Source organism: Solanum lycopersicum, chromosome 8 (genome assembly GCF_036512215.1).
Source record: "Solanum lycopersicum chromosome 8, SLM_r2.1".
In the NCBI taxonomy this organism is placed as follows: Eukaryota; Viridiplantae; Streptophyta; class Magnoliopsida; order Solanales; family Solanaceae; genus Solanum; species Solanum lycopersicum.
The window spans coordinates 20494690-20520696 of record NC_090807.1 but is presented as its reverse complement, the minus strand read 5'-3'; positions in this window follow the sequence as shown (position 1 = coordinate 20520696).

Here is a 26007-nt window from a genome sequence, read left to right as displayed (position 1 = left end):
ATATCTAAATTTTGTTGTAATGACTATGTCTAAAGAAACTTATTCATTCCTTATGTAGAGACTTTGATGTAAGTTTATATGTTGCATATTGTACTTGTAAGGTATATGCCCAAATGTTCTAATTCTATGTAGATGGTTATATCTAAGAAAAATATTAGACTATGTTGATGATGAATATTCAAAATGAGAAGTTTATGTAAACATTATAAGTTAGGAGTCTATGTAAACTCCATATATGATAAGTGAGAAGCCTAAGTATACTTCACTATGTAAATGTTTTAATCTTATACACTTTTTTCTTCATATGATATGCCATGATGTATGCTAAGGAATAGTCTAAGTCCTCTTCATGTACGAAGTCACCGGTAACGCCTAGGGGTACTTTGGGTGGTTATAAACTTGGTATCAAAGCATTATGTTTGGTAACATTATGATGGATGTCTCACTAAACCACATATATGTAGGGTCTTATTAATAAATGTGAAGCGCTTCACACTTATGAACGATAGAATATGAGATGCTTTGGAACTTTCACTCTTTTGTTATTCTTTAGTCATGCCTAAAATTCTTAAATCTATCTACTCCTTTCTTCTTATCCTTTTGTTATGCTTATAGTCAATATTTACAACGAGAACAATGCTGTAAGGGCCGAGGAGGAGTATTTGAATGAGGAAGTTCCCCATAAAGCATCTCAAACCATCATGTTCCGATTGAAGAAGAGACTATGACTATCGTTGAGATAAGGGCGACTACTGGTAGCTTGACCAAGTGCTAGAAACTGAAGTTGCTAGGGATAGTAGGGTACAAGTGAACCTCAAATCTAGCAGTACTGCTTCAAGGATTAGGGATTTCACAAGGATGAATCCCCCTAGATTATTTGGTTCCAAGATGGAGGAGGACCTACAATGGTTCATTGATGAAGTTCTTAAAGTTCTTGATTCTATGGGTTTTTCTTCTCAAGAAAAGGCGGAACTAGCCGCCTACCAAGTCAAAGATGTGGCTGTATAAGCAATGGAAGGACGAGAGGCGGGTTAGAGAAGGTTGGATTACATGGGTAGCTTTAAAGATAACTTTCCTTGATAAGTTCTTTCCCTTTGAATTAAGGGAGAGTAATATTTAAGAACTAATCAACCTTCGCCAAGGGTATGAGTGTGAAAGAGTATATCCTCAAGTTTACTATATTATGAAAGCATTCTCCTACTGTTGTTGCGAATTCTAGGGATAAAATGAACAAATTTGTTATGGGGATATCTGACCTTATGGGTAATGAATGTATGTCTCCTATGTTGATACCTAGTATCGACATCTTTTGTCTCATGGTCCATGCCGAATAAATTGTGGAGCAAAAGCTTATGCATGTTGGTAAATATGCAGTTGAAGAAGATAAGAACTGAAGATGGGAATTCTTCCAAGACTAGATTTCAGGTTCAAGACAAACAGAGGTTCAAGAAGAGGTTTTCCAACTAAGGACCTCTTAATACTCCAAGGGTCAACAAGAGTAAGTTATCTAGTTCGAATCTCAAGTGGAAAAAAGTAGTGGTTCTTATTTTAAGAAGCCTATTTGTGCAACGTGTGGTAGAAAATATGATGGTAAGTGCCTAGTTAGAACATGTAATTGTTATGGTTGCGGCAAGAGTGTTCACATGAAGAGACATTTCCTTTGATGAAAGCTCAAGGAAGGAAAAATGCTCAAGCACAAACAATTGCCCCAAATACAAAAGCCCCTAAGAAGAATCACTTTTATGCTCTCAGATCCTTAGTCGATCAGGAGAGCACTCTCGATGTAGTTACCAGTATGCTACAATTGTTTTCCTTTAATGTATATGCATTGTTGGATCCTGATGCTATGTTGTATTTTGTTACCTCTTTTGTACCAATGAAATTTGATATACTACCCTATATTAGATAAAAAATTTCGGTTTCTACACAGGTAAGTGATTCCGTGGTGACTAAAAGAGTCTATAAGGGTTTTCCTATATCTTTGCACGATATAGTTACATTAGTTGACTTTATAGGACATGACATGCTAGATTTTGATGTCATATTGAAAATTGATTGATTGCATTCTTTCTTTTATTTTATTGATTGTAGGACAAGGGTAGTCAAATTTCAATTTCCTAATGAATCCATTTTTGAGTGGAAGAGAAGAAACTCAAATCGTAGGGTTAATATCATTTCGTGTAAAAAACTTGTGTGATTATTGCAAAGGGTTGTCTCTATCACATAGTGAGGGTCAAGGATGTTGAATCCGAGGTCCCTCCCATAGATTCGGTACCCGTAGTAAAGGAATTTCTATAAGTCATTCCTGATGACTTGCGTGAAAGAAATAAAGGCTCCACTCAAGAATTTTCTAGATAAGGTTTTTATTCAACCAAGTATATCTCTATTTGGTGTCCCTGTATTGTTTGTGAAGAAGAAGGATGGGTCTTTGAGAACGTGTATCGACTATCGTCAATTGAACAAGGTAATCATAGAGAATAAGTACCTACTCCCTAGGATTGATGATTTGTTTGATTAACTCCAAGGAGCGAGTTACTTTTCAAAGACTTAATTGAGGTCAGGTTATCACCAACTTAGAGTGAAGGATGTTGATATCCCGAACACAACATTACAAACAATATATGGTCACTTTGAACTCTTAGTAATATCCTTTGGTCTAACAAATGCCCTGACAGCTTTCATGGACTTTATGAATCGAGATTTTAGGAATTATCTTTATATGTTTGTGATTGTCTTCATTGACGACATCTAGATATATTTATAGGAGTAAGAATCATCATGTGATCCATTTTAGGATAGTTTTCCAAGTTCCCAAAGATAAACAACTTTTTGTTAACTTTAGTAAATGTGTATTTTTGTTGAGACCAGTTGTATTTCTTGGTCAATTGTCTTTTTGAAGTTTTATAGGTGTATCCGAGGAATATGAAAGTGTTCAAAAGTTGTCCTATACCTTTGAATCCTACTGACATTTGACGTTTTCTAGGGTTGGCTGGTAACTATAAGAGGTGTAACACTCCAAAAGTCTAAAACCTAATATATAGCCTCACATGAGTTTATAAGGTTTGTAACACTACCTAAAGTTCAATAATAATGTATAAAAGTCAATTAAAACTCTTATAGTCAAAAGATGAAGGAACGTCCACGACATCCCGAGATTAGTCAAAGAGGTGCTAGTGTGTCTTAGCCTATTTCATGAGCTTTTAAGAGTCGCAAATGGATGAAATTTTGTAGAAATGTATCTAAAACATATTAGGGTAGGTTTATGGTGGAACGTTTTGGGTACGATTCCCCAAAGATTACCCTAAGGGTCCTGGAGGAGGACCCCTTCATTTTTACACAAACCTTCTAAATAAAGGAGTGCATGCAGTAGCTACCGCCAGTTGCAGGTGACGAGGCATGGACTAATCAATGTCTATTTGATACCTCCTGGATGATGAAATAAATATTTTATCAAAGAGTCCAATTTTGCAACACTCTGATCCAAACGATGTTCGTGCCGGACAGTTAAGGGTGAGTTCGTCGACTGACCTACGGCCCATAGGCCGGGGTCTGTAGGTCAGGCCTGCCTTTTACTTTTAAGTTTTAGTTGGGTCACTTAATTAAGTTAGTCGTTAGGGGTCTAATTAGATATTAGAGTTTGGTTATTTAGGTTAGTCAACTATATAACCTAACCTAAGCCTAAATTCTACTAAACACCCAAAATTTCCCAAACCCAAATTTCTCTTCCTTCTCTCTACTTTCTCTCTCCCAAAGAAGAACTCCATTGAAGGGCTCAGTCAAGGTCATTAGGAAATCAATAATATAAATTTCCTCCATCAATGTTAAAATAATACAATGATATGGGAACTCTTCACCTTTGGGATTCTTTTCTCCATAGGGTTCTTTCAAAAAATTGGTTTTTAAAGAGATGATTTTATACGTGTTTCTTCATAATATGAATTTGATGTTCTATATTTTATTACCTATGGTTTATTTTGATTATTATGCTTATATGATGATGTATTATTATTCAATTGTGCTAATTCATGATGAGTTAACCTAGTATGTGGAATAGATCATAAAATTGACCCAAGTCCTAACCCTAGGTTATGGACTATTGTTGAGTTGAGTTGTAGTGATGTAATGGACTTCATTATTGTCTTAATTACTATTGTGTGATTATTTACACCAATTTTTTGGTTGATGTGTATGTTTGATGGTAAAACCTTGGATTATGGCTTGTGAAGGAGATTGGCTAAGTCTTTGTGATCTCAAACCTTTACTTCAATTATTGTGGCATGTACTTGGTGATGAAGTTAAATTGAAATATAACATATGATTGAATTAATTAGGTGTTGGTATGATTATGAAATTGAAATATCTTTATTATGTATATTGTTACATTATGTTAAGATATAATGATATAAGGTTTGTGATGAAGTACCTACATGCCTTACTATGATATGATGATGTTAATGTGTTAATCTCACATGTCAGGGTTGTAGTAAAAAGTGCTCTCATAATATTCTTATTGAGGTTATGACTATGATTATACAAGGAGATATTCTCCTATGGCCTAAAATAAGTAATGATTGCTAAAGAAAGACATTTCAAAAGGGACTCTAGCTTAGCACCGAGTCAACTAGTAGTGAGAAGTGTACCTTCCCAAATAGTGAGGTAGGTTCACTATTGTACTCAGGAGATTGAAGACTATAATGCATGGTGCATAAAGTGGATCCCAAAACACATCTCCCACATCTTGAATGATATGCCCTTATAGGAATAATAGCTAGTGGATCCACCTATGTATTATTTTCATGTATTGGTACTATTTTGGCAAGTATTTAACCTTATTTTTGTTTAGGGTACTATCACAACGGATTCCACATTAGCTCATTTGGTCTATGTCAGTTAAGTCAAGATATTACTAAAAGTATAATAAAGTAATAAATCAAACTCTAACTAGGAGGACTTAATTACTAAAAGTATAATAAAGTAATAAATCAAACTCTAACTAGGAGGACTTAAGGGGTTTAAGTTAGTCTAGGTAGGGGAATATGACTCTACCTAAACATTGCACTAGTTGACCTTTAGGAGAATCCTAGGAAGTGATTCTTATGAAATAAATGTTATGCTTATGTTGATTCTTCATGTTAATAGTCTATATTTCTAGATATGAGGATGAATACTTATAATGATATTTTATGTGAAGTTAGACATTATTCATCATCCTATCGTCAGTTGACTTGGTTGAGTGAAGTTATGGGGCTTCACTTGATCATTGCACTAGTAGGCATGGTGAAGGATTATGGGCAAGCGTTTTACTTACTTTATAATTTTAGAAACTCATGAATATGCTTTATGGTTATAATATGATTGTATGTGGTGTGTCCATCTGTTTCCATAGTAAACGTGATGTGCTAACCACTATTTCTCCCTTTTCCCAAACATTTTAGATTTTGGTCGTTGAAGGATTCATGACCAGTTTCGCAGGAAGGCTTGGATCATTTCTCCAACTGTTTGAATGTCCTCAAGATCCAAGGATGGTGCATTTTATAATTATAAATATGTGACTTGCTATAGTCTAATGACATTAGTTTTACTTTAATTGTTCCAGACATTGTTGTAGGTCTTGAGTGGCAATTATGCATTTATATAAGGCCTAAGCCTATATTGTTCTATTCTATTTAGATATTTTATATGAAATATCCACATTAAGACTATATTGTATATGTTATATATATATGTGACATAAAAGAAGAAGACTAAGTATGTTTATTATTGCGAGGAGTTTATGTAAGTGAGAGGTCTAGAGTAAACATCATTAAGTAGATGTGGATGAAAAGTTTAAATTTTCAGCATTTTTTAACTTATGAACGTAATAACGAATGTTAAGAGGATAGTCTTAGTCTTCTCCGAGGACGACGACACTGCTTACTTCTAGGGGCTGCTCCTCAGATGGACAAGTGGAGCACAACATTCAAACCCTTGAATACATGTTGAGATCTTGTGTGATTGATTTTAAAAGGAATTGATATGATCACCTACCTTTTATAGAGTTCTCTTTCAACAATAGCTACAATTTGAGTATCACTATTTCACCTTTTGAATAACTATATGGTAGGAGGTGCCGGTCCCCGGTTGAATTGGTTGAAGTGGGTAAGTTTGCTCTTCTTGGTCCTGAAATAGTATGTGAGGTGATGGATGAAGTTTGACTAATCGAGAGATGTTGAAAACGACTTACAATCGACAAAAATATTATGGCGACAATAGAAAGAGATATGTTGTATTTGAAGTAGGTGATTAGGTCTATAAGTATATTTCACCCATGAAAGGGGTGATAAGGTTTGGAAAGAAAAGGAAACTTAGTCCACGTTGTGTGGGACCTTATAAAATTTTGAAGAGAGTAGGGTAAGTGGCATATAATTTAAAGTTGTCAAATTGAATTGGCCTCGATTCATCCGGTGCTCCATCTGTATATTCTCCAAAAGTCTATAGTGATCCCGTGTTAATTCTCCCTGTTGAAGGTTTAGGGGTAAATGAGAAAATTTCTTCTGAAAATGTTCCGGTTGAGATCTTGGATCATCAAGTTACAAAATTGAGGAATAAAGAGGTTGCCCTTCTAAAAGTTGTATGGAGGAACCACCTAGTTGAGGGTGCAACATGGGAGGCTGAGGCAGACATGAAGTCCTGCTACCCTCATCTTTTTCCTGTTACTACTAGTCAAGGTTGAGGTTATTAGTTCCCTTAAATGAATATTATGAATAATATTGAACTTATCATGTATATCTAGGATATGGATATTCTTGTATCAATTCATGCCTAAATAGAGTTTTCATGAAATAACTTTCTCGTGGTTAACTTTCAGTTAAATATGTGATGTGCTATATTCATTTCATGTGAATTGTGTGGAACATGTTTAGTGTTGTCTTTATGTGAAATTTTCATGTCAACTCTTTGAAGGTGTTCATGTTTAGCTCATGTTAATATGGGTCATGAAATGTGGATTAATTCCTATAAGTAAATGCTATGTTTATGCGTGAAAAAGGATTTGAAATTCCTCCTATGAGTTGTCACTCATTATGATATTTCTTGTTGTTGGGCTACTAGTCTTGAGTCTTTTCGTTTTTCCCTATAAAAGGTTTAAGATGTCATTCGGGGAGGAATATTCCTAAAGGGTGGGGGGTTATTTGAACACCCCATAAATTCCATGACCTAGCTTACAACGTTATATGTTGAATAATGATTCTTTATACCTAATACAAAAGTAATAAGCTTATTTAGGATATTTTATAGTCCTAATGTCAAGGGATGACCATGACGTCTAGAGACTAGTGAAATTGAGTTAGCGTGACCTTGAATGTTTGAAGGGGTTTAAACGAGTCGGATTGAAGTCATAATTGGGGAAGAGGTTGGGGAAACATGTAGAGTGTGTTTATGGTCAAAATGTCCGGGTACAAATCCCCAAGGACCACCCTATGAGTCCTTGAGGAGGATTCATATATTGACCCTTAAAACTGCCTTTAGGAAGTGTGGAACCACGAGACCAAATGATGAGCCTTCATTTGAACGACACTCCCTCATTGTGGCTTGTTGGATAAAACTTACCAATTCTCAAGAAGCTTGCAAACACCCCTGTCGGACCAACACCACGAACCACCAGTACGGTCCGTGGTCTTATCGATGTCCCGTAGATGGGGGTTAATCATTGTTGTCTGCCTTAATTGTTCAATTTCGGTAAAGAAGTGACTAGGTATTTTAATAGGTCATAAATTAATTATGGTTTAATGGGTTGTTAATTAAGTTATTTCGGAAATATTTAAAGGTTCCCACTCATTAAACTAACCAAACTCCTCCAAATTCCCAAATCCTTCTTCGCTCCAACTTCTATCTACTTTATCTCTCCCCAACTCAAACCAACATTTAAGGAACACTAGAGCTTTAAGAAGCATATGAATTCACCAAGGAATCCAACTCTTATTCTTGGCCAATCATCCCTAAGGTATGCTTTATTTCACTCATGGGATTCCTTCCCCAAGAGATCCCTCCAAAAGATGAATTTCTAAATTCCCATGACTAGGGTTTCAATGTATACATAGGTCAACTTTTCAAAACGAAATTATTATTAAATTGTGATTAAATATCATGTTTTATAATTTTTAGTAACTATGGAATTATGGATAATTGTTGATAATCACTTGAGATTTCCCTTTGGACCATTGTTCTGTCCTAAACTCATTATATCGTGAAAGTCCTTGTTTTATGTATTGATTAAGTTTCTTTGTAATGAAAGTACGAAGTACATGGAAGGGTAAGGAAGTATGTTTCTTGAATGTTCTTGATTTCAATTATGAAAGATGATGTTGCTTAGATAGTAATACTTCTTTGTCTATTGTGTGTAGTTGTGACGATGATCATAAGTGTTCCTAACTTAACCCTAGACATCTAAAATATCCATGAAATATGTATGCATTTTATGAAATGATTATTATACCATTGATAGGGGTTTGATGATTATAATAAAGTACTAAGCGGAAGGTTTACTCCCTTGTGTATTGGTTTCTAAACTGAAAGGGATGTTCTCACTTATGATCACCTATGAGCTAGTATGTTGAAGTGTTTACATAAGCGCCTAGTAAAGACTACTATGAACTTACGAAATAACTAAATATTGTTATAAGAAGGGAGTATATGCTTACCACCGAAAGGGCATGTAAATGAGATGGATGTCTTACGTTTATTACGTCCCGCCTCCCACATGGGTTTCCTCAGTTTAGTAAGTCCCAATTTCCAAGTTATGTGTTGTGTTATAATATGGGAACCCCCATATTAGTATGAAAAGGTTCCTAGAAATAATCTCCTTGACCCTTAACTATGTGCCCACATAGGACTACAACTTAATGGATTTAATATGGCAATTGGAGATTCCTCATAGGACAACTCCTGTGTGATCTAAACATCTTTAATTCAGACAACTTAAGAAAGGTCTCCAACTAAATTCAGTAGCATTGATCCATGAGAAAATAAACGAATAGATTCTAGCACTGAAGGCAATTCAAACTCATAAGCCACTTATCCTACCCTTTGAAGGATCCGGTATTGGCCAATGAATCTTGGATTATGTTTTCCCTTTTTTTCAGTATCTCATAACCCCTTTCATAGGAGAGACTTTAAAGAATACCCTACATAGACACAAAACTCTAAGTTTCTTCGTCCCACATCCAGCATGACTTGTATCATATTTGAGATTTTAACAACCTCTCTCAAATGAGCTTGACCTTCTCATCTTTGACTCACCTACCTCGAACGATGCACTATGGGATGTACATTTTTGCCCATACAAAGCCTCATGGGGTGCCATATTGATGCTAGAATGACAAAAAATATTTTATGCAATCTCAAAAAGAGTCAGGTGGTCTTCCCAACTTCCCTTTAAGTCTAGCACGCTCACCCATAACATGTACTCGAGTACCAATATTTTACTGTTATCCTGACCATTAAACTGAGTGTAAAATTTTGTACCAAGATTAAACTATGTCTCAAGTCCTTTATGAAGTACTTCCAGAAGTTGGGGGTTAATAATGCTCCTTTATAAGAGATAGTAGATATAATGGGACACAGTGTAGCTACAAATTTCTCTAATATGGAGCCATGCATAGTCTTCATCTGTAAAAGAAAGATTGACTAGCAAGACGTGGGCTGCTTTTTTTAGCCTATCAATAATACCCTAAACAGAGTCAAACTAGCAACAGAATCATGGTAACCCTCTAACAAAATACATATTAATTGCTTCAAAATTCCATAAAGGAATGGGTATATCCTGGATCAACCCAGTGGGATTTTGGTTCTCAACCTTCACCTGTTGGTAGTTAGGACACAATTCAGCAATGTCCTTGTTCATCTTGCGCCACCAATAGATCTCCATAATATCATTATACAACTTCTTTGAACCTAGGTGAATAAATTAATGGCAATGGTGTGTCTCTTGCATAACCAGATGTCAAAGCGCTGCAACATTCAGAACACACAATCGACCACTATATCTAAGACTTTATGTCCTTATATATAAAATGGTAAAAAGTGTTGATTTTGAAACTTTGTTGTAAGCTGCACTAGGCTAGGATTCTCTTGTTTCCGTGATCTTACTTCTACAAGGTGAGATGATATAGAAGTTTCCTGAATTAATACCCCTCTATCATCTGCTTTTAACAATCTGACTGCCAAGCTAGCTAATTGATGAAGCTCTTGTGCTAACTCACACTTCTCAACACCTATATTGGATAAGATACTCTTAGATCTTTGACTAAGGAAGTCATCTACAACATTCGCCTTTCCTAGATGATATAAAATCCCACATGTTAGTCTTTCAGTAACTCGAGCCATCGATGATGTCACAAAATTAACTCCTTCTGACTAAAGATATATTGAAGGCTACTGTGATCTTTGAAGTTGTCAACATGAACGCTATACAAATAGTGGCTCCAGATATGTAACGCTTTCACTACTGCAGCCAACTCTAAATTGTTTTTTGGATAGTTCTTCTTATGGTTTCTCAATTGCCTTAAGCATATGTAATAAACCTTATCGTGTTGCATTCGAACACATCCAAACCCCACACCAGATGCATCACAGTACACCGCATAACCTTCTGAACAATTTAGGAATGTTTGAACTGGTGTTTGTGTCAACCTGTCCTTTAACTCCTTGAAACTATGCTCGCAAGCCTTAGTCCACTAGAAATTAGATGTTTTTTAGTCAATCGTTAATGCTTCTGAAATTGTGAATTACTCCTCTACAAACCTTGTGTAGTATCGAACTAACCCTAGGAAACTACAAATCCCAGTAAGAGTCATGGTTTTTGCCCAAATGTTTATGGCTCAATCTTTTTTGTATCAACCGCAATGCCGACATTTGATATTATATGTCCTAAGAAATCCACATACTCCAACGAGAACTCACACTTAGAAAATTTTGCATAAAATTATCAGTCTCGAAGAACCTGAAGGTTTGCTCGTACTTGATTTTCATGCTTACAATTTGAATGTTAAAATACAAAAATATCATTGATAAATAAAATAAAACAACTCTAGATACGGACTAAATATACTAGTTATAATATCCATGAACACTGTTGGGTATCAGTTAATCCGAAATACATTACCTAGAACTCAAAGTGTCCATATCAAGTTCTAAGAACTTTTGGAACACATTTTTCCCGGCCTCATATCTGGTTGTATCCTAATCTTAAATCAATTTTTAAGCAAAACTTAGCACCTTGTAATTGATCAAACAAGTCATCGTTCCTAGGAAGGGGATACTTATATTTTTCTAGTGTCCTTACACAACTGTTGGTAATCGGCACACATTCTTAGTCATCCATCTTTCTTCCTTACAAATAACAGTAGCTCACCCCATAGTGAAGCAATAAGGCTGATACAGATTTTACCCAGAAAGTATTTAGTGGAGCCTTCAACTTCTTTATCTTGGTTGAAAAAATTCTATAATGAGGTATAGATATGGGTTGTGTACTTTGTAGAATATCGATAGCAAAATCAATTTCCATTCTTGAGTTGCACTAGGGAGCTAGTCTAGAAATATGTCTAAAATCCCATTACTATTAGATTATACTGAAGAGTCGGTGGTTCTAAAGCTATATCATGAACGCAAACTATATGATAAATAAAACCCTTAATAATCATCCCTCTCACCTTATGATAGGAAATAAGTATACCTTTCGCCATTGTTGTATCGACTTTCAATTCCCAATCCGCCTTATTTGAAAGTGGAATATAATAATATTTGTCCGGCACTCAGCATTAGCATGACAAGAAGCTAACTAGTCCATACCCATAATTACGTCAAAAGTAAACATCTCTTACTCTAGCAAGTCTTCAGTGGTTTGACGGTCTATAATTTCTATCGTGCAACCTCGATAAAATCTCTTCAAAATAATAGACTCACCAAGTTGTGTACATAGAGTAAAAGATCGATCTATTGTCTTTGATACTATAAATAACTTCCCCACAATAAATAGAGTTACATAAGACAGAATAGATCCAGGATCTATCAAACTATAAACAGAATTGGAGCAAACAATTAATGCATATGTCACAACATCTAGTGATGTCTTTGATTCTTGTAGGCCAACTAGTGAATATGTATTGTTCTATACACTACCAAAACTATATTTTCTCTCCATGCCTCCGCCCATTCCACTACTTGCTAAAGTCTAGGGTTCACTCCCTATAAACTTATCTGGTCATCTACTTTTTGCCACCCTAACGTATGGTTGCACAGTTCCTCAACCCATGCCCCATTTATCCATAAGAATAAAAACATGTGAAACCCTGCCTACCCTTCTCGAAATCCATCCTACCACAAGTAGTGCAATGCGGTGCTGTTGTCCTAGCCATGCTTGAATCCCCTACTGCTGAGAGTCTGATGCTCACAAGCCCTCACCTGGGACTGATAGTATGTGATGATAAAATCTTCTACCCTTGAATAATTGTGGTGGAGGTCTAGGTGACCTACTTAAATATAAGGGTTTGGGACAACCTTGGAAATCTCCATTTGAACCAGCGGGCCAATGCCTCTTTTGTATCTCTAGACCCTCTCACGCATATAATGTATATGCCGATGATCCTCTATGTCATGTGCAAAAGCATAAATTCACAATATTTAATTATTATCATTTAGTGAAGTGGTAGAACAAGTGTCTGTATAGTTTGAGTCAAGCCCTCCAAAAGTTCTATGCAACTTATCATGCATTGTATTAACAAATGCTAGGGCACATCTAGAAAATTAGTCAAATCTTTGCCCGTACTCTCGGACAATCATACCGCTTTGTCAAAGGTTCGGAAGCTGGTCAACCCAGCCATCCCTAATCTCTCGAGAAAAAAAAATATTCTATGAAATCTTTTGTAAAGCTATCCTAAGTGATTAGAGCTGCATATTTTCCCTTATATCTCTCCAAACTTTCGTACCACAATACTATAATATCGTGTAACAGAAAAATTGTTAAATTAACTCACTCCATCATTGAGGTATCATGACTCTGAAAATCCTATGAAGCTGATTAACAAACTCTTGAATATCAAGGCCCCTCAGAAGGTTCGGGAACATCTGGCGCAACGAGCTGGCAAAGTAACACTACTAAATAGACTAACATACATACTGCACTCATGTAATCCTGATCAGCTGGAATGAAAGGGTCTAAAGGTTGCATTATTTATGTATCAGGGGATTTTGTAGCCCTCGAAGTCTCCTGAAAAGATGGAGAAGGTCTCATAATGGGTTACCTCCACCTGTGGTAAATATTTGGGACCCTCGCCTGCAGATGTATCCCTTGGCTAGGTGTAGTCTGTCTAGTGTCAATCATCCGTATCTGCATACAAACATCAGTTATTGAAATACTCCGGAAGTTAGTTGATGTTGAATAGATCCTCACATAGTTAATAATGAATATTCTATAACCTGAAATAACAGAATTAACATGATCAGGAAATATTATATCCTAAATATCAAGGAATGACCACTATATTCGAGGACTAGGGAAAATTTACTAGTGTGGCTTAAGGTTTTAAACGGGGTTTGAAGGATCATATGGAGGTACAAACTTATGAAAATTCTTAGGGTACATATTAGATTGTGTTTAGGATTCAAACATCCATGTACGAATTCCCGAGGCCCAACTAAAGGGACACCGAGGAGAACCCAAACATTTCTCAAAAAAGCTATAAAAAATGCAGGCAAACGACAAGGGCAAAACCACGCCCCGACGACTGACTCAGGCTCCGTTGTTGGAGTCATGAGTCCACACTTATATTGTTGGATACAAGGTTCCATTCCAGCACTCTCTTAACCAAACAACGCTTTTCAGGGATGGTTCATTCATAAAACGACAGACCGTCGACTCGAGATCATTGATGGTTACTTCGAGCTGGTGAAAGTCTCTGCCAGGTTAAGGGTGAATTAGGGTATTCCACCGTTAGCCAATTAACTGTCAGGCTGGTCTAATATGGTAATTTTAGATATATGAAATGAATTAAACTTACTAAACCATCCAACATTTGATATTTCCCAAAAAAAAATCAAAACCCACTTTTCCTCTCACACAAATTATCTCTCTAACCCACCATTGAAGAACAAGGAAGATCTCAATCTATGGCACTCAAGATCCATCCTTTTCAATTCAAACTCATGGAATATCATCAAATAAGGTATGGGGATGTTGATTCCTAGATTAGTTTCTCCATGAAGTCCTTCAAAACTTCTATTTTCAAAATTGTTATGGTGACAAAAAACTTGGGTTTCTAATCTATCCATGGGTTCACTCCTGTATTATTTGATTTATGTCATATGCCTTATATAATGAATATTTTGGAGTTAATTGATGAATTCTATTATGAAAATCTTCGAAGAACCCATGTGTATCATATGACCTAATTTCATGAATGTTATCGAATAAATTGGATAGAGATGAATATGATGTATTGTAATTGATGATTATCTAGCCATAAAATCTGTTTTCATGTGTATTGTGATTTATATAGTAGTTATTATGATACTTGATACTTAACCTTGAAAAAAGGGTAAATATTAGAGTTTGTATATGTATATTGGAGAATATAGTAAATAAACTTTAAAGTTGCTTGCAAGATACATGACTTATATAAAGATAAAATAAAGGTATTGTGAAGTGGTTTCTATTCTCTTAACCCCTGCCTATTATGTTGCATGAATTGTGTGGGATGAAGCTAATCTCCTGCGTTGAGTGAAAGTATTGTTCTCATGGAAACACCATAATTGATATGGTGAAAAGTACTACCCCCACATGTATGTTGATTCTAGGATGAAAGTGTATTCTCACCTAAAGAATCTAAGAGATTTATGTTGAATTGTATTGAATGAAGATGTATTTCTCTTCACACATGTAGATAAAATAAAAATAACTAATGATGGTTTGTTATGAAAGTATAGTAAGCACGGAAAGGATATGTCCAATGAGAAAAGTACCCTCCCGTTAATGCAAAGAGGTTGGGTCATCTTAGTGATACTCATGAGATGGGGGCTTCCCCATTAATGAAATAGGTAGAGTCCCTAGAAGCAATCTCCCTATGCCTTAACTACGTTCCCCCGTAGGACATAGTTAGTGGATCCACATAGTAGCTAGTATGTAGATTCTACCTTGGCAAGTAGAACACTCTTTTTTTTGTGTAGGGTTCTATAACACCTGATTCCATGTAAGCTCTCTTGGTCTACATATGTTATGGTTGATCTTCCCTAATTAATGAAGTAATGAAAGAAGTATGAACTAGTCTATAATATCCCTACGATATTACTAAGTAGAAGTGGGGTTATAGGACTTCACTTGTACATTGCACTAGTAGTCTTAGAAGGTTGTTGTTTGTGGTTATTAGTAGATATCAAATGGATAGTGGTTATAGTGATCATGTTCTTATATTCAAATGTTGTTCATGATGTAGGTGTTTAACTCATCATTATGAAAGATAGTGAATGGAAAGGTAATGTTGTGGCTAAGGTGAGTTCTAAGTATCACTTAGTAGAGTAGGTATAATGAGATGCTAACTCTACATTGCACTCCAAAGCTACAACTTCATTGTAGTTGGACATGATTGGGGTATTTGCCTTATGTGTTGTATTGAGGATGTGAAAGTCTTTATAAAACATCATAAATGCTTACTTTCACATAATGTCCCTTTCTCATATTGCAATGGTTTCGATGCATTTCTCCATACTTAGAGAATTAGTTGCAATAACCTCTTTACTCTTCTTTATGTTATGAGTATAGGTTCCACCTAATCAGTTGCTCTTACCTCTTCGATAAAATATTGAACTTCTTATCTCAAAGATTTGTGGTTGATCCTCAAGGATGTGAGGACTATTTCATTTTATGCAACTTTAGATGTTTTTATTGATGTTATAGAATTAGTAATTTTTTCCTTATGTACATTTGTTATAAAAATTCTTTTGTCCAAAGGACTAAGGACCCTATTTGACGACTTTTTGTTGAACTCTTTTTAATAGATGGTGTATGTGTGACAATGGTATTAAATTATAACTATTTTTCTTATGAAAAGGAAGTTTGAACTTCTATTGTACAAAATTTTAAATTTTGTGTTATTTCAAGTTTATTATGCAATGATGATTATGCTAAGGGATTGTATAAGACCTCTTCGGGGTTGAGTACGCCGGTAACGTCTAGGGGTACTCTCTGGTCATTACAGTTATAAACCTCAAATCTCAATCTTTAAGATACAACTCTATAGCACGAAGTGAGCAAACAAATAGTCATTCTAACAATCCCAGTAGCTTCATGCTTATCTAATGTGCTGAAAAATACATTTATAAACATGACTCGATTGGATACGGCTTACATACTACATCGAATAAGATGCTCCTTGGATACCCAATTTGTGATCCCGTAAAATAAACGGGCACAATTGGCTCCTAATGCCAAACTCAAGCCCGAGGTGTCACTCTTGAACTGTTTGCTACTAGAGTATGATAACCAAATGCTATAATGAAAACAAACAAGTATATCTCAACTTAAAACTAAGTCCTCGGTCAATAAGTCCCCTATCAACAAATCTATAAACGAAACAGCTACTCCCAAGAGTTCATATAAAGAAATAGAAAACTAGCACATAAGTACTTATTGGGTCGTCAAATCAACCATAATCTTTATAACAAAACTGAAAGCATGTATATATGAAGAAAATATATCAAACAACTACAAGCTTAAGTAAAACTAAGAACTAGGTCGGCATCGCCATAACATACATATACATCCCCACACGCTAGTGTGCAAGCCTCTATGATTTTCAAAGATTGGTCGTACTTAGACCTAGCCTACCCATAAAAATAGTTATGACAAAATCTAACAAACCTCCAAAATGTGGCAACTAAGGAGGAAATGAGTTAGCTATCCGATAGAAGTAAATCCTATAGCTGAGAAGGTCTATTAAGTCTTCGATTGATACAACTATGCCTGAATGCAGTGCCCCCTATAATGGGTTATTAGTACGAAGAATGTACAGAGTATGAAAGACAATAGACTACAAGCATGTATCTTAATATACTGGAATAATCAAATAAATAAATCAAGGATAAGATAACTGTACTGACCTGCTACTATATCTTATCTTATCAAAAATAATAAAATAACAACCTAACCGAGCTATCATAATGTCGTTAGGTACAAACGAGACACAAGACAACCTACCCAGGCCTCCATAAGCCCAGAAGGTTCCAATCAGACTACATACCCCTATCGATAGTCACCTAGCACCGTAGGTAGTCACATAGACCTCTTAGGTATTAAACAGTCCCTTAGGAAGAACATAGCTCTCTTAGGCATCCACATAACTAATAGAAAACTCATAGACATTTAGGAAGTAACATGGCCCTATAGAAAGCACATAGCCTTCCTAAGCATCAATATATCCATGTATGTAACACATAGACTTTCTAGGCATCAATATATCCTTGTATGAACCTCATATACCTATACGCATCCTTATAGACCCATTGGAGGAGCATATCGCTTATAGGCATGGATGATATATAATAAGTTCCACTAACCTAGGGGATACACCTCATGTGCTTGATTGGACAGTCTAGCAAAAACGTGAATATCTCTCTGTTCTGAAGTTGTATGAACAAATGGTTTGATGCTTTAGAAATTAGACTCATAGACTTTCAATTTCAGATGTTAGGGAACCCAAAACTCTATATAGTTTGGGTTAAAACATCCGAGATAGTTGAACAATATTTTAGAGAAATCATTATAAAGGAATTTATGGTAACTTTCACCAAATTTCATTTTGAAATTTAAATACCTTCAAAACATAAGATATAACCCATAACCCTTTTTTCCATGATAATAACAACCTGTGAACCCTACGGGCAACTCCAAAAATGCATCCTACCACTAGTGGTGTAACGCGACACTGTTATCCTAGCCTGGATTTAACCCCTTTGCTATTTGGAGTTTGGTGCTCGTGTAACCTTTCCTTGGCCTAAGATCCCTGACGATCAAATCTTCTACCCTGGAACTACTGTGAGGGAATTCTAGGTGGGCCTACTAAAAATATCAGGGTCTGAGAACACCCTGAAGATCGCCATGTGAACTAACGGGCGTATCCCTCTTTTGTGTCTTTTGAGACCCTCTTATTCATATATTTTAGATGTCGATTATCTTCTATGTATTGTGCAAAGGCCTAAGTTAACGAGATTTCTATAATATAATTTTGTGCAGTAGTTGAACAAACTTTTATATGGTCTAAGTCAAGCCCTCCCACAAATCAATGAACCTTGTCATGTATCATATCAATAAATTTTGGTGCATATGTAGCCAAAATTTAAAATCGTACTCACACACTTAAGCCGCCCTTTAAGAGGTTTAAAAACTGGTCCACCTTGCAATCCCTAATTTCTCGAGGCAAATAATTATCTATTAAATCTTATATAACGCTATCCCAAGTGGGTACAACTGCATCTTTTGCCCTAGATTTATCCCAACTTTCATACCACAATACTTCAACATGGCGCATTTGAAATACATCTAACGCAACTGAATCAGTGGTTGAGGTGTGCCTGATTGATGATCCTATGAAACTGATCAACAAAGTGTTAAGGGTCCTCTATATGCGTTCTATCCTTGTAAACTATAGAGGATTCAATGAAAGAAATTCATCGACTCTCTATCTTTAGGGCCCCTAAGAATACCCAACAACATTTGGCGCAATTGGCTGGCTTTGTGCAACCACTAACTAGGCTAACATACATATTACAATCTTAAAATACTGATAAAATGGAATAAAAGGGACTAGTGGTTGAAATGTTGGAGAATTAGGGGATATTATATCCCTCGAGGTCACCTAAAGCGACAGAGAATCTATTGGCGGTTGAGAAAATGTCTCCCGCTGGGTCTCACAATGGGCTACCTCCACCTTTGTTAACTTGTCGGTACCCTCGCCTATTGTCATGACCCAATCCGATGGGCCGTGACTAGTGCCCGTTTTGGACACCCACATACACACCTGCTAAGTATAATAAACTGAAACTAAGGCAATATGGAATTTAATAGAATCAAGCCAACCTCAACGTCATATATATATAAAGAGGACTTGTCTCATAAGGAGTCATAACCATTCAACCATAATAGCATACGCGAGCCGACAAGGCCGCCACTATTCAAAGCATACTAACATACGTAAGACGACAAGGCTGCCACTACACAATACACAATGATGTACGCATCCAACAAGGCTACCCCTGTACAAGCGGACATCCCAAACAAACCATGTCCAGACCATTATCCAAAACATAATATACAACCCACATAATGTCCACAGACCTCTAAGAGTACATTAGTGAAACTCGACGGGACAGGGCCCCGCCATACCCATAGACGAGCAAAAGACTACACAAAAGTTATGTAACAAAATGACTGGGCTCCGGAGCAGTGGAGCTCTCCCAATCAGCAGAGTAGATATCCTAGGCGGGAGGATCACCGAACTGTGTGTCTACACCAGCGGGCATGAAATGCAGCCCCTCGACGAAAGGGGGGTCAGTACGGACAATGTACTGAGTATGTAAAGCATAAGGTAAAGATGACAGGATACCAATATGGCAAGTCGAAACAAAATATCGCTACACATGCACCCTTTTAAGTGGAAATCATACATATCTTTAATATATAAGGTGCCCAGCTTCCCTAGTAAGGGGCTCAACAAAATAATCATCACGTCATCTCCTTCATCATCATCATCATAACCATCCTCATCATTAATCATATATATAATATACATACCCGGCCCTCTAGTGAGGAAATCGGTGACATATGCAAGAAACTTCGCACGAACATTACCCGGCCCGGGACTCGGTGAAATGATAAATGACTCTATGCACGAGCAGAATATTATGAGCAACCATATGCAATTAAAATCATTTCTTATAACTCAATAGAACAATCAACGTGAACCAGCAAGGAGTATTACCAAAGATTAATGTTTTATCAAGATTATGAACCTTTTAATACGATATGGAAACGTAAAATCTCAATTACTCTAAGAAGAACTACCATAGAGATTAGAGATCAACATAGCCTTAGGCATAGCCTATATATAGAGGAATAATAGTGGAAGCAAGAATATACGTCACCTAGACGCTCTAGAGGTAAGTATCAAACCTGTCCGTTATTCGCTTATTTTTAAAAGTCATGCCAAACAAAGAAACAAGGGAAAACGTTACATACCGTATAATCAAGCCGCCTGTCCAATATTTACTGCTCAAGCTATTAATCTATAACAAGCAACAATCGTGCCGCAAATAGATAAACATCGCGCTTTACTTTCTTGTAAGCTAGCTAATAATCCAACGAAAATTCGGCAGCACTTCCCCCTATTTTCCTTACTTCGTCCCAATCCGAAAACAACCCAAATTATCCACAGCAATACCAATAACACATATAACCCAACGAATCATATTAAATAGCCCCCTCCTTAAAACAGTTCCGTCTCGGCAACCATAGCAGCGAAGCAACGACACACCGAGCGATAACTCGTTTTATAATTCGCAACACATCTACCTTATCGTATTCATCCTTTGGAGTATATACTCATAATCACATTCAACATATACATAATGCCAAAACAAAATTTTCCTGCAGTTTGCTTTAATCAAAACAGCCCAAGCAACAACATGGCCGCACTAATAATCTGATGATGGTTTCCGTTCATACTTAGCACATTCAATAACTAAAACAAACTTCCTATGCTACTGGTCACGCCCCCTTCTTAAAATTAATGGATAATTAACAAAGGTATTCTAAAGAATTAACACACCAAACAAGGAGATTACTAACAAAATTATTTGCAGCTGCTGGCCAAGAGTTGCAGGGTTGGTTTCTCCATTTCCATGGCTGCCTAAGACAAGTGGTGAAGAAGAAGATGATATGCAACAATGCATTTCACCACTTTATTTAGCATGGAGTGGATTCCTCCACCTCATTTAATAGTATGAAGTGGTGGCAGCCCCCCTCTACACCTGTCCACTAAAGCCAGCTCACAATCTGATCCCTTTTTAATTTTTGCCTTGAGTGGTGGGGCCCACTGGATTAAATTAATCCTAATCAGCCACCAATTATGAGTGGTTGGGCCCATTGGATTAAATTAATCCAAATTAGCAACTAATTAATCCCTTACTTAAACTTAATGACACTTACATTAGCCAACTCATACTTAATATCACATTTGGAAATAACATCTTGGCCTAATATTTCTTTAATCACTTGGAACTTAAAATAAAATCTCATTCCCCGGACTTACGTCTACTAGATCACGATGCGCACTACATATAAAAAAATACGAGGCATAACATCCTTCCCTCCTTATGAACATTCATCCTCGAATGTTAAGTTAGCGTCTTGCAAAAACAAATTCCAGCGAGGTCTCTCTAAAAGTTATACCTATCAACCTGCATTCCGTAACTTACAGATGCCTCCCAGCTACATAATCTCATTATCTATCAATATAGTCAAGCTAGGAATTGAATTGCCTGCAGGAACGGGGAACAAGTAAGGATACTTATTCTTCATTTCGTCTTCCGCTTCCCAAGTCATCTCCTCCCTATTTTTATTTTGCCACAACACTTTGACGGAAGCCACATCCTTAGTACGTAACCTTCTAACATGACGATCAAGAATAGCCATGGGTTTCTCCTCATATGACAACTCCTCTGTTACCTGAATATCATCTACGGGGAATACTCTAGAAGGATCACCAATACATTTACGTAGCATCGATACATGGAAGACTGGATGTACTACCTCCAAATCAGATGGTAGATCCAACTCATAGGCAACTTTGCCTATCCTACGAACAATCTGATAAGGCACAATGTATCTCGGACTGATCTTCCCCTTCCTGCATAATCTCATCACACCCCTCATGGGTGACACCTTCAGGAATACCTAGTCACCAATCTGAAACTCCAAATCTCGACGCCGATTATCTACATATGACTTATGTCAACTCAGGGCTGCTAATAATCTTTCTTGAATAAGCTTCACCTTGTCAACAGCTTGTTGAATGACATCCGGGCCTATTAACTTAGTCTCGCCAACATCAAACCAACCAATAGGTGATCTGGACTTCCTCCCATATAAGGCCTCGTACGGTGCCATCTGGATACTAGAATGGTAGCTATTATTATAGGCAAACTCTATGAGAGGCAAGTGGTCATCCCAGCTACATTTGAAGTCAATAATACAGGCCCGTAACATATCTTCTAGTGTCTGAATAGTACGCTCAGTCTGCCCATCACTCTGAGGGTGAAATGTTGTGCTAAGGTTCACCTGTGTCCCCAATCCCTTCTGAAACGATCTCCAAAAGTTGGCTGTAAATTGAGCTCCTCTGTCTGATATAATAGACGTGGGAACCCCATGAAGTCTCACTTTCTCCCTGACATATAACCTTGCATAATCTTCAGCCGAATAAGTAGTCCTGACTGGAAGAAAATGGGCCAATTTCGTCAGCCTATCTACAATAACCCATATAGAGTCATTCTTCCATTGAGTGCGAGGTAAGCCTATAATGAAGTCCATATTAACCATCTCCCATTTCCAAGTCGGGATCTCTATCTCCTGTAATAATCCACCAGGCATTTGATGTTCGATCTTGACTTGTTGACAATTCGGGCACTGAGCAACAAACTCCGCTATGTCCTTTTTCATTCCATCCCACCAATATAAGCATCTGAGGTCATGATACATTTTTTTTGACCCTGGGTGAATAGAATAACGGGCAGAGTGTGCCTCTCCCATAACTTGCCGTCGTAGCCCCGCAGTATCGGGTACACACAATCTGCCTTCATATCGTAACACTCCGTCATGTGTAACCTTAAATGGGGTCTTTTCCTTTTGAAGAGCTACATCTCTATACTGTGCCAGAATATGATCCTTGTATTTGTGTCTCTTTACCTCATCTATGATTGAGGACTCAGCAACCTCTCGAATAGAAACTCCACTATCTTCCGAATTAGCTAGACGGACTCCAATGCTGGATAGCCGCTGAATCTCCCGAACCATATCCTTGCTTTCAGTTTGTACATCTGTCAAGCTACCCATGGACTTACGGCTAAGAGCATCTGCTACAACATTCGCTTTCCCTGGATGATATAAAATATAAACATCATAATCCTTTAGCAACTCTAACCACCGCCTCTGTCGTAAGTTCAGCTCTTTCTGTTTAAAGATATATTAGAGACTCTTATGATCTGTATTGATGTCCACATGGACACCATATAAATAATGTCTCCATATCTTCAAGGAATGAACCATAACCGCTAACTCCAGATCGTGAGTAGGATAGTTATTTTCATGCTTCCTAAGTTGTCGGGAGGCATAGGCTATAACTTTGCCATGCTGCATCAATACACATCCTAGACCAACACCCGAATCATCACAATAAATAACATAGCCGTGTGGTTCCTCCGGAAGAGTTAGGACTGGAACTGTAGTCAATTTGTCTTTCAATAGCTGGAAGCTTTGCTCACAAGCATCAGTCCACTGGAACTTGGCTGCCTTTTGAGTTAGCCTTGTCAAAGGCGCTGAAATTGAGGCAAACTTTTCTACGAATCTCCTATAATATCCTTCTAACCCCAGAAAGCTGCGTACCTCAGTAGGTGTTGTAGGTCTGGGCCAAGTCTTGACCGCCTCAATCTTCTACGTGTCTACCTGAATACCATCAGCTCCAATAATATGCCCCAAGAATGCCACTGAAGTCAACCAGAACTCACACTTAGAAAATTTAGCATACAACTTCTGGTGCTGAAGCACCCTAAGTAACGTCCTTAAATGGTCTGCATGCTCCTCTTCTGAACGTGAATAGACCCGAATATCGTCTATAAATACAATAACAAACATATCAAGGAATGGTTTAAATACTCGATTCATTAAATCCATGAACACCGCTGGAGCATTAGTCAGCCCAAAAGACAGCACTCTAAACTCATAATGCCCATATTGGGTCCGGCATGCCGTCTTTGGAATATCTGCCTCCCTTACCCGCACCTTATGATAACCTGATAGCAAGTCTATAAAAACACTTTGCACCCTTCAACTGGTCAAATAGATCGTCAATCCTTGGGAGGGATACCTGTTCTTTATTGTTACATTGTTCAACTGCCTATAATTAATGCACATACGCAACGACCCATCTTTCTTCCTCACAAACAGTACCGGTGCTCCCTAAGGTGACGTATTAGGCCTGATGAAGCCCTTTTCTAGCAAATCCCTCAATTGCTCTTTCAATTCTTTCAACTCAGAAGGTTCCATTCTACAAGGAGGTATAGATATATGCTGGGTATCTGGCAGTACATCTATAGTAAACTCTATTTCCCGTTATGGAGGAAGGATTGGAAGTTCCTCGGGGAATACATCGGGAAATTCATTAACTACCGGGACTGATTGAAGAGTTGGTGCCTCTGTTTTTATGTCATGCACCCGAATCAAATGGTAAATATAGCCTTTTCTAACCAACATCCCGGCCTTGAGGTATGAAATGAACTTACCTTTCGGCGATGCCATACTTCCCTTCCACTCTATAATCGGTTCCCCTGGAAATTGAAATCAAACTATCTTCCCTCTGCAATAAACATTAGCATAACAAGCAGCCAACCAATCCATGCCCATGATAATATCAAACTTAATCATATTTAACTCTACTAGATCTGCTACGGTACGACGACTATATATAACTACTAAACAATTCCTATATACTCGCGTAGCTATGACAAAATCTCCTACAGGTGTAGCTACCTCAAATGGTTCTATCAACTCAATCTCTATTCCGATCCTACTAGCATCAAAGGGAGATATATATGATAAGGTGGAACCTGGGTCTATCAATGCATACACACTTCGGGAGAATAGTGATAATATACCTGTGATCACATTAGGTGACGCCTCCTGATCTTGCCTATTAGTCAAAGCATATATACAGTTTGAGGTACCGCTAGAACTGGAAGCTCCACCACGTCCTCTACCACGGCCTGCTGGCGCCAGAATACCATGCCCCGTAGGGCGCATACCCACAGAAGAAGATGAACCAGCAACGGACCCTGTAGGCTGTGCCATACCACCTGCACTACCTCTAAGGTTACACTCCCTCATAGTATGGCCCTGACGGCCTCAAGAAAAACACGCACCTGTAGCCCAACGACATTCCCCAGGATGGGACTTACCACAACGAGAACACCGAGGCAAAGGTGTCCTCGACTGGCTCAAACGCCTGCCCATCTGTGACACTGACGGCCTAGAGCTTTGATCAGCATTAGAATATCCCATACGATCAAACCCCCTACCCATGAGACGTGGGGGTGCACTTTGTGCTGGCTGGGAAGAAAATCTAACATGCTGCTGAGACTGCCCGCTTCGAAACTCGTCAGGATAACCTGCTGATCTAACCCTCTTATGCTGGCCTCTATTATAATCTCTATCTGGCTGACGTCCCCAGTGCCGATCCTCTACCCCCTGTGCATATTCCTGCACCCGAGCAATGTCCATACCTGGATGAAGAGTCACTGCCATACAACCGTCAATCAGATAACGATCCAATCCCATCACATAACGCTGTACCCTGTCTGCCATATCAGCCACACCAAATAGTAGGCGCATGCCTAGTCAATGTATCAAACTCGAGGATATACTCTCGAACGCTTCTGCCATTTTGCTTCAAACGCATGAATCTATTGACTCTAGCTCGCTTCATCTCTGGAGGCAGGAAGTGGCCCTAGAAAGCCTCCACAAATTCATCCCATACCGCTGGAGGAGCACCCTCACCCCTAGATAACTCCAAAGACTCATACCAATTAATAGCTACATCCCGCAAACGATACGTAGCAAACTCAACAGACTCGGCCTCCGAGGCCTTGATTATCCTCAATGTACACTGCATCTGATGAATAAACTCTTGCGGATCATCCTGGGGCCTTGACCCAAAG